This window comes from Adiantum capillus-veneris, chromosome 26 (assembly GCF_014529385.1).
Source record: "Adiantum capillus-veneris isolate H3 chromosome 26, ASM1452938v2, whole genome shotgun sequence".
NCBI lineage: Eukaryota > Viridiplantae > Streptophyta > Polypodiopsida > Polypodiales > Pteridaceae > Adiantum > Adiantum capillus-veneris.
Window position 1 is genome coordinate 122,490,020 of NC_140956.1, and position 14,706 is coordinate 122,504,725.

The following is a 14,706-nucleotide window of genomic DNA, read 5'->3' on the forward strand; positions in this document are numbered from 1 at the left end:
TATGAAACTCGTTACATACTCATGCTGATTACGCCACTTTGGTGTTCTCGCTTTTCCCCCCTCATTCTTGCTTTACCAACCTTCCACTTCAGTCTTCACATTAAATTGGATTAGTTTTATTAAGCTAATTATTGAAACAGCCCTTGCCTTTGGAATGTTACTTCACCTAAAGGCTAAGACCCAACCTATTTTGTTTTTAGTCCCTTAATCTATTGCTTGCTCTTTTTGACCTGTTAGCTTCTTTTAAAAAAACAAAAAACAAAAAAAACAAAACTCACAATTGTGAATTGTAAGTGAATTATATTGATCAACCTAAAAAATTACAAGGTCTTGTCACGCTCGTGTTGTAAAACTTCTTATCACGACCAAAGGAGTAGGTTTTAAGTTAAAGGAGGAGGTTCAAAGGCGGACATCTATGCCATTAAATAACAATTTCTTATTGTAGATCACTCTTAAGGCATGTACATGCGCTAGTCCCTAATCATCGGAGATAATCTTGGCGCATGTCAATGTACATTGTAGGTTCCCATGGGGATGCTAGCCACTAGTTCGTGAAGACTTGGTCCTTAGCATGCGTATACGTCTTTCTAATGTTTGCATAAATATAGCTTAATAAAGGATAGCTGACAAGGTGAGGATTCACGATGGTATGTTGAAGGTAAGAGGAGAGGAAAGATTTATCAAAAGTAAGTCTTAATCAGTGTTACAGTTGTATTGTTTTAATATAAAATTGTATTGTCCATATAGGGGTGAAATAAAAAGATCCATTTAACATTATAAAATTTAAATAACATTTAAGTTAAGTCTGAATCCTGTCAATTTTTTATTTCCTTCTAGTCGGTACCCGTTACTCGTAAATGGCTTATATATCATGAAGGGGCCCTAATAATAAGGTAAATGGTACACATTGCACATCAGTATCTTGAAACAAAATAAAACAAGAAGGAAGTAAAATAAAAAGACACATTAAAAATCAAAACAAAAGAATAATTTAATGCCTTCAAATAAACATAAAAAATAATTAAACAATTTAGTGAAGTGATTGTTTTTTTTGAAATCTTCAAATGAGAGAATCGTTTATCAATACCTGAGTGTTTGAGAAAGGTGTGACTGAGCTTAGACGTAAGCCGATTGAAAATCGATATTAGTCGCTTGCAAAAAACGACGAAGGAGAAAAAACCCGATAAAATATATTAGAGAATAGTTAGAATATTTTGCAAATTTAAATTTTTTTACTAATGTTTCCATTTTGTATTTGTATAAGAAAGAAACTTGTCGTTTAAACAAAAAGACTTTCTCGAAGATTGCATCGTAAGATCAAACTCCTATGAATATTTTATTTAATGTTTTGATCTCTAAAGTCATTTTCAAGCATGGATACAAAGTAAATGCTACCTTGGAGAATAGCTTTTTATTTCAAAGTTTAAGCTTTCTATTTAGAAGAGTTTTGAATCTCTTAACAACACTTGTCTCTCAAAAAAAAAGGAAGGTGATGTAAAGAAACAAAAGGGACAACAAATATATTTTACAAAGACCATTGCCATGTAGCACTCATGTAGTCAAAGAATCCAACGGCTTCAGTTTTGCAACAACTTTGCACAATGAATCCAGTGGCCTTCCACATGCCAACAAAAATTTACCCTTCAAATGAATGATAAGGACCACCCTAGCTTCAAAAATGAGCCTTGATCGAGTGGTTGATATCCACATCACATTTACCTTTCATGTTGGTCTTATTTTACTTGCTACCTTCGCATTAAAAAATAAACCTTGTAAGGTAGCCCCCACACTAGAAGAAACGAAAGAATTGACTAATGTGACTTGATGCAGTCAATAAGGGGTAGAAGGATAACTCATTACAATTATTTACCCACCTTTCATGTGGCCTCTCCTTAATTTTGAAGAGCATCTTTTTTTTTTTTTTTTTTTGGCCAAACTCACAAAAAAACAGGTATGTACCCATGTCTCTTTAGTAGGAATCTTCAAAGATCCTTGGGCTAAGAGAAAGAAGAAAGAAAAAGAAAAAATTTTCCATTATTGATTTGTTTAAAGAGGAAAGGGGAACAACAGGGGGGCATTTTCGCGTAGAGGTGGGACAAGGCTTGGACATTGATGTTGGCGCGTGGAGGGGTGATGAGTAGCCAGAGCCTTGGGTTTTTTTTTTGTTTTTGGGGGGGGGGGGGGGGGAACCAAAATACCCTTCTAATTTGTGGAACCCTTAAAATTTCAAAAATTCTCAAAATACCCATGTATCTATTTTGGTTGGATTGTTCCAAATTTTATAATCTTTATTCCTTTTTGAGAATTGAGATCCATTTTCAAGTGCTTGGCATAGAGAGGGAGATCGCTCAGTGAAGGGCATGTTTCTTGGTCATCCACAGAGGCACTCGCTCTCCCTCGTATGCGTTGGTCTGCAGGTCTTCTTATAAAGCTGATAAGGTGACAAGGGGGGCAGGGACCAGGCGATGAGTTCGTGCAATCTCTCTTTGTTGATGCGCAACCCATGCTCGTCTAGTGCTCATCTGCAGGGCATCGCTCGGGTGGAGGTAGAGGCTCGATATACTCTCTCTCTCTCTCTCTCTCTCTCTCTCTCTCTCATATCCATATGAGGGCTCGGGTGGAGGCGTCCTCTTGAAAATGGAGTGGAAAATGGGTAGGTCGTAGGGCGCATCGCAAGTGCAGATGGAGGAGCACGAGGAGACACGTGAGGTAGGGGGCATCTCCTACTGCAGATGGAGTCGAGATTAGTCTCGCACGCGAGTCAACTTGATGGAGGTTTATTCAAGAAAAGGCATGACAAGGAGGGTGGGAGCGGGAGCACTCTGCAAGTGAAGGGGATGCATTGGCTTCTATGCTTCTCGCATGGGCAAAGCAAGGCAAACTAAGGAGATGAGCATAGCGAGGCGCACGGGAATACCCTATAGGCGAAAGCTTTTCCTTTATTGGTTAGAAAAGTTCAGTTGGGGATTTGGGCAATTATGTCTAAAAATAATGAAGCAACTCATCTCCAAAGCCTGCATAACCACCTCAAATTCTAGTTTTAGCATCTTATATTGATAGACAATCAGTCTTATTATGAAAAGCTACAAAAAAAAAAAAATCTTTGCTGAAATTGATCTCACAACCAGGGTTATTTTGGGAATTTTGAAAAATTTAAAGGGCATTTTGGGAATTTATGACAAAATGTGGGAGATATTTTGGATTTGTTTTAAATTTGAGGGGTATTAAAGTAAAAGGAAAGAATGAGGGGGAAGAAAGGAATAGCCTTTTGTTTTAAATGGTTAAGTCCACCACAAAGCCACCACAGGCTTGTAGCCTAGTGGTTTAGCTTGACCCTTATAATCTCAACGTGATGAGTTCAAAGCTTGAAAGTAGTAATTATAAGTGGTTTTCTGTAGCCTTTGAAATGGAGAGTGGGTGTAGTATCTTATGTAGATTTTGTATAAAGAATTGAAGGGAGAGCAAGTAGTAGTAGCGAGTGGAGATGTATGAAAGAAAACCAAAAAAGTTACAATGCTAGCCATGCTCACACTAAGCCAACAACCAATTTCCTAAACACGAGATACATTGGATGATGAAGGGCGCCACCTTGAAACTAGGAAACACAAGATGACAAGCCAACTTAGGGTTGCCATCAAAGGGAAAGCCCTACCACAACAATCCCTTCACCCACCAAACCAATCCAAGGGGACACCGTGCCAACAGTTAAAGCCCTGGCATCAATAACATGAACCCATATCGGCTACAACACGAAGATATCACATTTTTTCTTTCTTCTTCTTTCTTCACAACCGATTGCAAAATGGTGGAGGCTTTTGTAGAGCATCTTACACCCTCATTCGCTAGCCAATGAATTGTTTGAACACATACAAATAGATCATATCCTTGTTTACATGGGTTAGAAGGAGTTTCTCTCCTTAGCTCCTTCACCTTCTAGAAAACACCATATGAAAACTATGAAAAGGAGTAAATCATCATATTTTGTGTTTAGGGGACATAAATATACTATATTGTGTGTGTCCAAGGACTTTTTTTACCAAAACTTTTTTTTACTAATAATCTATGAATGAAACATAATTTCTTCTTTCTTAACCGACAAACGCTAAAATTTTTCAATATTTATAAGTAAAGATTTTTGAGTTTTTTAATAAATTTTCTTTTGTCTCCGTTTTCTATGAGTATTTATAGTGTTAAGCCAATAACTCAAATTGGATGTCTTTGGAAGTTTTGAAAAAAATGACATATTTAGGAGTGTCATTTAGTATAATAATTGTTTAATATTAGGTTGGTAATGGGACACTTTTATGTCTTGAGACACTTTTATGTCCTGTTAAAAGTGACCATTTCTTTTATTTATCTAAAGAGTTTGAAACTGAATTTCTAGGTGTTGTATATCCATAAAGCTGCCTTATGAGCTGAAAAAAAATCGACTCACCATTAACCTTACTCTTGCACAACATTTCTGAATCTAAATTGTGTAGAAAAACGGGTCCTATTTTTGTTTTTTTTCAAAGTTTTTCAACTATACCACTCTAAAATTCATGTTTGTGAGCTTTAGATTGCTATGGATTAGCCTTAGTAGTCCTCAACATATTCAGATGCTTCTACGAAGGTTGAAGCAATATTTAAGTTGAAAGTTATAACCAAATTACAAGAATTACCTAATCTTATTTTTTGGCCAAATCTAACACTTTCATGAAGTTTTTGGTGGCTTCCTTGATACCCAAATTCAAATTTGATTGTGCAGGTGGCATGAATAATATAAAACTAGTCTTCCTTGAGTTTTGGGGCACCTAATAGGCTATATAGCATAGTATACGACAATGGTTGAGTTTTTCAATTGCATAAGAATACAAGACATTTTAGTGTAACAAGTATAGCTTTCTAAATATTGCGAGTTTATTAAGCCAATTGTGTGCATGTTTAGGTACTAACCGTATCTAATAATAAAAATTCAAATTTGGCTAGATATTGAGTAGTTTCTATGAGATTCTATAGGTCATAATGCTAAACCCAGTTTTTTCATGTTTGTTGTATTTAACACTTTATCATTATCTGCAAGGTTCCACTTGGTAAGAGATCTATTATTCTTTTGACATGCTCGATGGCTCCTTTTGAATCTAAAGGACCAAAGGGAACTAAGAAGATATGTATATAGTATCTGTATTGAGCGTGACTGTAGAAACTTTGATGATAGGTCTGGAGAATGACAAAAATGCAACCTTTTCGTACCCATTTTCTTTTCCCAATAGAAAACTAGTCACTCAAAAGCAACCATATCATTTGATCACCAACCCATTGAAGTTAACAAGGGATTTTATCTCATGTCCTACAAAAATCCTTAGAATCATTTATATGCAATCAACTGTAAGAAATGGCTGTTTTGGTCAAAATGGAACGGTCCATCAACTTTGGAGGCTGGTCGTGATCAAGAGATGAAAAATTCTACAAGCTTCTCATTTTTTCCATATCTAGTAGTCCTTGAACTGTAAGCTCATGAAAGGATTTTCAAAAATTCTTGGATCTACTATGGTTTTAGAAGTTTTATTCAAAACCCTGAAAGGACACTTTTATGTCCTATTAGGTTACCAAGTATATTGTCTTCATAGCCACTCACGAGTGTTCTACATATATTATATTTTGGTACCTTATCAACATAATATATCTCTAGAGCCCTCGTGAGTGGCTATGAAGACACTTTGGTGATAGAATTTGGTGTTTTAGTCATACATTGAAGCTACCATGAAGACATCAAGCTATAGCCCTTGACTGTGCTTCATTGTGCACCCCCTAGGAGAGGGAAGATGCTCTAAGCTCCTCTTCAATAACACAGTTGTGGGAATTTTGGAAGTGAAGAGATCAAAGGTTGTGGGAATTTTGGAAGTGAAGAGATCAAAGGTTGCCTGCTTGCCCCGTTACCCTTTGTAATTGGTTCACATCTACTTTTAATGTCACTTGAGAACAATTTTGCAAAAGGAGAGATTCAAGGTTTGTCAATTCTAGGGGTCAAACATTTGTTGGTAAAATTGTTTCGGATGATTTTTTACTCTTCATAAAAGCCAACTCTTGGATGCTTAGAAGAGCACTTGAGATCATCCAAATGTTTGCAATTGCATCAAGCTCTAAGTGTAGCACCAAGAAATCAAGATTGATCTCGCTCATTGAAAGCGACTCGTTTGACTCTGTAGCATGGTCGTAGGAGATTATTTCAGAAAGCAAAGTGTTCAGACACCTTGGTGAACCATTAGGGTTCCTCATGAATGCAAATAAGCTTCGAATAGGTCATGGACAAAATTAAAACTAAATTGATAACGTGGGAGTATACACTCCTCCCCTTCCATAACAAAGTGACTATGATCGAGTCCTTCATGATTCCCTACACGTTCTTTGTCTCGTTGATTTTGAAAATGGCAAAGTGTAATAGGAAAGAATTTTTGAAACCCGTCAAACGGTTTCTATGGAAAAATAGCACAAAAGACAGAACTCCATGGTAGTGGGGGAAATGGGAAAGACTAGTGTCAAAACCCAAGGATCGTAGTGGCATTGGAATAATGGGTCCAAAGTTGCACATTGGTCATGTACAAAGCTAATAGTCTCTTCAACAACTCAATATCAGGATAGGGAGGTCATTTCTTGAGATATGACTTACAAACTAAAGCTCTTCTCACAAGGTGGCCCATCGAAGAAGGCGAAAGTGCATGAAAAAATTCTTGCTCCAAGCTGGATTCTTCGAAGGCTTGGGGACTACACAGGGGAAATGAAGAGTGACAATCAAATACTTTAAGTGTTCCATCTACACTTGCCCCCTTGGCTCTCCAAGATAGGAGGAAAATCCTTGAAAGTATTTTGGACAAAAGTTACCATAGACATGTGAATATCAAAGTGATTTCTAAGCTGGCACATTTTTTGAGACGACGACAACTTATGTTGGAAAGATGTGGATTGGTTAGTGCTCAAGGTTAGTGGCACAACATAAATTTAATCCAAATTCCAAACAAAAGGCTATTGATCAGTAGAGTCTTTGCATTTCTATGCAATAGCCCAATACCTGTTGCAAGGTCAAAGCTTCATTGGGAAGCTTGGAATTGGCTCAAGGACATCATTTTTTCACTTCCAAAAACTTTACTGGGAAGATATAAAAAGATAATATATAAAGCAAATTGGTTCTCTTCGCTCATCAAATTTTGGAGAGTGAGTTGGTTTGGAGAGAAGTGGGCTAAAAAATTTAAACATCATTTAGAAGGTAAACTATTCAAGCTTAATGAAGATATTCACTGGGAGCGTGTTGTGGGGAGCTATACCAACTAGGAATAAGATTCTTGCTGAACGGATTGGTATAGATACTTGTTTTGGGTGCAAAACAGCTTCGGAGGATCCCTTGCATCTCTTTTAAGATTGCTCTTCTTCACAGGGTCTTGCTGGCAGAATATGCAAATTGGTGTAGAGGACATGGAAAGTACTCTTCTTTAGGAATGATTTGGTTTTGGGAGGAAGAAATTCTCAAAATCAAGCAATTCTTGTGTGCACACCCAAATAACCCAATACTGTTATCTGAAGCATGAATGGAAAGCCCAAAATCTTCAATTTTTTTAGGGAAACTTTGTGGTAGCTCAATCCAATGATATCGTGAGTAAAAGAATCGATAATATATACTTGGTAGGGTCATCCTCGCAAGCTGAAGTATGGAACTATGCAACACTAAGTTGTATCGGTTGTTCGAGTGATGCCCTCTAAGGAAAATCAAATTGTCAAATTGTTGATCTGCAAAACAGGAGCTTTTGGATAACAGGGTCTCTTGCCTATCAATGTACATCTTGTTTTTGGAAATGTTGTCCATTCAAGGCGCATGTAATGCATGAGGTTCATTGTACATTCTTTGTTGGGCTAATATAACGTCTCCACTCACAATTGTGAGTATGAATTTAAAAAATGGTGTCTTAATCACACACAACATCAAAGAAAGTATAAAAAAGGGCCATACTCAAATAACTAATCAAGGACCATTGCTTGGAAAAATTATTTTCATGATTTTAATTTTTAAGGTCATACTAATGAAAACCAACATTTATGGCCATGTCGCAAAAATTTACTAAGATTTATAACCAAAATGTCCAATTTTTCATCTTGAAAGTTAAGGTCCAATGAAATTACAAACAAGAAAGTTCATAATAAAATCAATAAAGTCTATAGCCAAGAGTTTTCGTGCTAAAATTAAGGAGTGTCTACTATAAAATGGCATATATATGTGAACGATTCTAAGAACATTTTTACAAAGAGTGAAAATAAGAAAATGGAAAAATTGGCTTCCACATGACGTTTACAATCTTTTAGAACTCACCGTATCTCAGGTAGCCCATACCCATGCAAACCAAAAAAGTGACTGATAAGGGAGCCACTTCATATTGAGGGTAGAGTCTAACACCTCCATAACCTTGCACGAAGACCTAGTTGAAGATGAGCCTCCGAACCAAGCATCACATCTGTCTCCAATTGAACCCCGTTAGGGCCGATGGAAAGTCTCTCTGGACAAAATTCCAGCCTTCTTCACCTCCTCGCTTTGTTGCTCCATCAAGTCGCCTTTTGCTTCAAGTCACCTTTAGACGCCGACCCATCTTGTTTTTTTGGTGGTTAGCAACTCTACTTTGTCTGCGATTTGTTTAAATCTCTCCTCGCGGTGTTTCTTCCTTCTGGGGCCTATTTTCTTGATTGTTGTTTGTACATTCTTTGTGGATACATCCCAGGCCTTAGGGCTTACCAGATCCACATCTTTAGAGAGTTTCCTTATAGCTTTTATTACTAGTCTTCTAAAGAGAGGGTCTCTGAACATATGAGCTCCTGTTGTCTATAGCTTCTTTGAGCCTTGAGGGCAGTGACCTTCTATCTTGGTTTGTTGCAACTTCATGCTTAACGGCAGGTGATCCGACAAGCATTGTGACACTACCACCTTCAAATCAAGCAATGGCGGTAGCCACTCGGCTTGATTGGAACAATAGCATCTATCCAGACGAGGTGCCAAGCCAGCATATTGCAAGTTGGTATACGTGAATCTTGGCGTGCTATTCCACGGACCCACCTCCCACAAGTCCATTAAAGCCCACTTCTCATACAATCTTTGCCATTTGGCACTCTCTAAGCCCGTAGCATGCTCGAGGAGCCTATTTTATCCTTTCTCTTCTCCACCATATTGAAGTCTCCCACCATAAGCCATTCCCCTTCCACATGTACTTCCTTCAAGCCATCCCAGAGCCTCGCTCTTTCCTTCGCTATGCAGGGACCATAGATGTTGACAATTATGAAATGTTTGTCCCCCCACTTGATCTTGACTCCCAAAGCTCTTCTCGAGATGGATGATTTAGCACCACCTTAGGTTCCAGGTCCCTATCCAAAGGCGTCAATACACCACTATACCCATCCCCACCCTCTCCATAAAAAATAAGCTTTTGTCCACTTGCTTGTTTTCGTTTACTTGCGGTATAATGCACAATTGATTGGAGTCTTGATTTTTTAAACAAACTTTAGTGATATCCAATCTATATTTGAATATCTTCATATTATTAACTTGCAACCATTCACATCACACATACGTTGACTTATATTTATGCCGTAACCACAACTTACAACAACGATTGTCAACTACTATCATTTGCAGTGTTAAGTTTTAACCAACAATTGGTCAATTCATCTCACGTCCTCAAGTTTCATCACATCAACCTTAAACAAACCTTTTTTGTGCCACTTGAATACTTATAGTTTATTTTGACTCTCATAACTATCACGTGTTTCACGTCAGTTTACTTCTTGAATCAGCATGTCTTGAATAAAATAAATCTAAAACTTTAGAGGCCTTCAACCTTCCTTGCTCGCAGTTTGACAACGCATAAATGCCCCCACCGCTCCCCCCCCCCCCCCCCCCCATCCCCCCCCCCCCCCCCCCCCCCCCCACGCCACCCAAGGGAAGTTTGAGTGAGTGAGTGACACAAAGAGAGAGAGAGAGAGAGAGAGAGAGAGAGAGAGAGAGGAAGAAGAAGAAGAAGATTTTAGTGTCGTAGGAAACTATCTCAAGAGACCTTAAAGATCTATCCGACGAGGGGAGTTCAACTCAAGACCAGTTAATCAAGAGCATAACCAATCTACCACACTTGGGTGATGGAAAAGTTATATTACTTTCCTCTTTTTGTTAACGGGCACAAACACCCCACACACACACACACACACACACACACACACACACACACACACACACACAGACTCGTTTCTCACCTCTACTAAAGGGCCAAAATAGGTAGAAATAACCAGATTGCGTGAAATTGCTTTGCTTGGTTAATAATCATAAAGAATTTTCATTTACGACCAACTTTTTTCTTAGCACATGGTGATCGCTATTGTGTTACATATTTTTTTGTGATAATATAAAACACTATCCAAAGATATTTTTGAGTACACATAATTTCTCGCATCTTGGAATTGATTATAGCATAGCTATAGATGTATTGTGAGTTCTGCACGCGCGGGGGGCGCGCCAGGGGGTGCAATCATGCCTTTCACATGTACTGTTTTGGCCATCTTGTTGCAAGCAAAGAAACATGCATGGAGATGGGATGCATGCAATCGATTTCGCATACCATGCAGTCTTTGGTGATCCTCGGCAGTACGAATGCCAATTTCCAAGGAGTGCAATCAGACACCAAACCCTCATCAGTGCCCTTAAGCATGGACCATGGTATACACCCTGCTGCATTTTGTAGCATTGAGCTTAAATTTGTCTGTTTTTTTGTGTTTCTATTATCAAGGAACCCTGTTAACTGTAGCTACTAATACAAGACTAGTAGCTAGTAGTACAATATTGGTAGCTACCACTCTCATAGTGGCAACTGTCATGCTAATCCTGGTACAGCTAGCTACCAGTATGGCTGTGGCTACCATTCTTCCATGAGCTACTATTCTCCCATGGAAGTCTTGCTGGTGGCAAGGTAACTACCATTCTTCCATTAGCTACTGTTTTACCATGGAACTCCTGCTGGTGACAAGGAAGTTCTCACTGTCAACCCTGGTAGCTACCAGTATAATAGTGGTAGCTACCATTCTTCCATGAGCTGCCATTCTTCCAAGGAAGTCCTCCAATTGACAAGGTGGCTACCAGGATTGCATTGGTATAAGCTGCCATTCTGCCATGAGCTGCCATTCTGCCAAGGAAGTCCTGCAAGTGACAAGGTGGCTACCAAGATTGCATTGATAGCTGCCATTCTGCCATGAGCTGCCATTCTGCCAAGGAAGTCCTGCAAGTGACAAGGTAGCTACCAGGATAACATTGGTAGCTACCATGATGGCAGGGGGAAAGGTAGCTACTAGGATAGCAATTGGTAGTACTGGTAGCTTATTAGTGCTTGCCTGGTAGCTTCTATTGTCATGTTGACCCTGCATGTAACTTGAAAACTTGTTCTTAATTTCTTATTGTGAAGAACAGAATTCAAGGTGTTGGTACATGCTGAGAAGGAAGATGTTTTAGATAAAGGTTGTTGCCAGGATTTTATTCGGTTAACCACCACTATTAGATTGCTTACTACTAGGATAGCATTGGTGGCCCCTATGTCATCTTGGTAGCTCTCAGTCAGCCAGCTACCAGGATGGCATTGGTAGCTACCAGGATAGTGCTGGTGGCTATCAGTGCTTGCCTGGTAGCTTCCACTATCATGCCTGGTAGCTTCCATTGTCATGCTGTAGCTACATGTAACTTGAAACAACAAGTTCTTAATTCCTTAATACTTTTCATGACTGCAGAGGCTGAGCCAGAGACTATAGTTGAGAAGGAAGGTGTGTTAAAGAACTATAGTCCTAAGAATGGAGATCAAGCAGAAAATGCTTCTTCATCAATGAAGGACAATGAAGTGTCAGCCAGAGACACCAGTCCCTCCATCCTGCAGACCATACAAATGATGCAAAGGGAAAGAAAGAGAAAGATGACAGGTGTTATTTCTGGTTTTGTTTTTTCCTAAAGGTAGATAATATTTTTGAAGGTTCATTCTTGTTGATTGTTTCTTCTCTCTTGCAGATGGAGCTCCCAAAAAGCCTACAGAGGATGCAGAAGGGAAAATAAAGACATCAAAGGACCAATTAGCTATAGAGACTGGAGAAAATAGTAACATGGAATCTGGAAGAAAAGGTGCTACAACAACTAGAGTCAGAAAAAGACTCCAAACATAGTCTCGATATTTTTGCTTTGTAGCCTATCCCCATTTTTGGCTCTTTTCCTAAATCCTGTCATCACCATTTTTGGCTTTGTAACAATTCTCCATTTCCTATGAATTAAGAAATCCAAAATCAAATTTTTTTGGTCCTATCCATCATTGTTGTTTATCTCATTATTGTTTTTATGTTCAGATGCTGCCACTAGCAACATTGACAATATTGATCACATAATAAGTATTATAGCACAGTCTACTATGAAAGACCCTCCTAATGTAGATGGTTCATTTAGAGTTGAGGGCCAAGTCCCATGTGCTAGTAGCATTGATTACCAAGAGGATAAAAACATGGAGTTTTTTTTCCTTAGTACAGGTGAGGACACGGAGATTATCATGAAAAAGTATGAACCAGGAAGGGAAAATGGTGATGCATCTGTGGGGATGCAGGTGGTGATGCAAGTTGTGCAGTTGGTGCCGTTGGTGCAGGTGGTGCAGGTGATGACACGGAGACTACAATTGATAAGTCTAAACCACCTCGGGAAGATGGTGATGCATCTGTGGATGCAGGTGGTGCAGTTGGTGCAGGCAGTGCAGGTGAAGACACAGACATTATCATTGAAAAGTCTGAATCACCTCGGGAAGATGGTGATGCATCTGCGGATGCAGGTGGTGAAGCAATTTGTGCAGGTGGGGCGGTTGGTGTAGGTGAGGACACGGAGATTACCAATGAAAATTCTGAACCACCTCAAGAAGATGGTGATGCATCTACTGATGCAGGTGGTGATGCAAGTTGTGCAGCTGGTGCAGTTGGTGCAAGTGGTACAGAATATGTAAGGCACGATGATGGGACGGTGTCTCGGCAAAGGGAGGATGGAGGAGGTGTAGGTGGTGTTGCATATTATGTTAGGAACGATGATGGGATGGTGTCTCGTCCATGGGAGGATCCTAGGAACATATTGTTTGAGAGTAAGCTAGCTATAATCCTTGATATTAATGGTGTCCGGCTGACTTCATTAGACAAGAGGTACCGTTCACGGAAGCCTGCCTATTGGAATGATCTAGAAATTGTAGAGATAGCAGGGGTGTCTGCTAGGTATAAAAGGGATGCACCTGCATTCTTGGACTGGTGCCTTGTGCAGTTTGATGTATTTGTGTGGACCTGCTGCATGAAGACTAAAGCAAAAAACCTGTTGAGTGGCTACTTTCCTGATCAATTTCCCCAATTCAAGGAAATTCTTGCACTGCAGGATTGTGTAAGAGATGCTAGAATCAAGATAACTGGTGGAAAGCCTGTATTTTACAAGAAGCTAAGTGACTTCTGGGAGAAAAGAGGTTAGTACACTGCTACGCCACAATTCTAGCGGATGACACACAGTACAAGCAGCTGTGGAATCCTCCAGGCACTTTTTGCATTGTGAAGAATATGGAAAATCAGAATCCCATTGAGATTCAAGGACATCTTACAACAACTGTAAGATCTTGGCTCATGGCTTGGCTTTGTGCAAAAGATCGCCTCAAGTATGCCGAGGATTGTGCACTGCCGAGACCGATCAATAACCTGAGCATTAGGATCTCAAAGCAGTGGCGCCTAGAGTATTACGGCTAGATATATTATCCTGACATGTAACCATGATAAGCGATGTAAACAGTCAACCATTTACTGACTTATGGAGTATTTTGCTCACTTGTAATGATGACACAATGTAGTAAAGCATCTTCCAATGCTCAATGTAGTAAAGCAGCTTTTGTTAACTTGTACACTTGTTTACTTTTTTGAATTGTTCATCATTGCACCTCCACAATTGCACAATTACAAGTACTTAACACATCTTTTGATACCAGGAAATGTTAAGGGCAGCTACCAGTCTGCATAGTAGCTACCCTTGCAGCTACTTAGCTACACTTATTTAATTTTTCTATGTCTGTTGTGGAAATGATTTATTTCTTATGGATTAATGTACACGCGGGAGTACTGGTGGGTGCTTGGGTTGGTTCTAGTGGTCATGATCATTCATGCATCACATGTATTCATCATTTACCAGAGTCACGTGTCCATTGTCTCTTAGGACTCGCACATGCAGCCTCCTCGAACGTTTGAAAAGTACTGCCATGTTTGCACACCCCTGCGCTTATTCTGAAAGGCTCCTTATCGCCCCCAACGTGATGACCCCCCCCCCCTCCCCCCCCCACGACGTTCAGCTATAACGGTGCCGATGGCGAAGGCGGGAGACAAGCAGGAGCCTGCAAAAGACTGCTAACATCTGTTGCGGGCCTGCAAAAGCTGACCTTATCCTCTGTCAGCACAACCGTTGAGCAACCGCCTGTTGTGCATGTGCGAGATCCGTCATCGGCTGGTTGTCCGATCAGGGACATCGAACCCTTGAATGGCTGGCTCCATGTGCGAGTCTCATCTAGAGTTACCCTCATCTCCTTTTTTAGGGAAAGGCTTTCAATAGTGTGTTCATGCTATCTGCCTCAGGATATCACATAGGCATTTTAGACACGATTCAAGCAATTGAAAAAC

At 39.6% G+C, this 14,706-nt stretch overlaps 1 pseudogene; it reads left to right on the top strand.

Annotated features, from left to right (window-relative positions):
• Positions 1 to 12,440: 12,440 nt before the first annotated feature.
• LOC147424116 (uncharacterized) lies at positions 12,441 to 13,788 on the top strand (annotated as a pseudogene).
• The last annotated feature ends 918 nt before the right edge of the window (positions 13,789 to 14,706 follow it).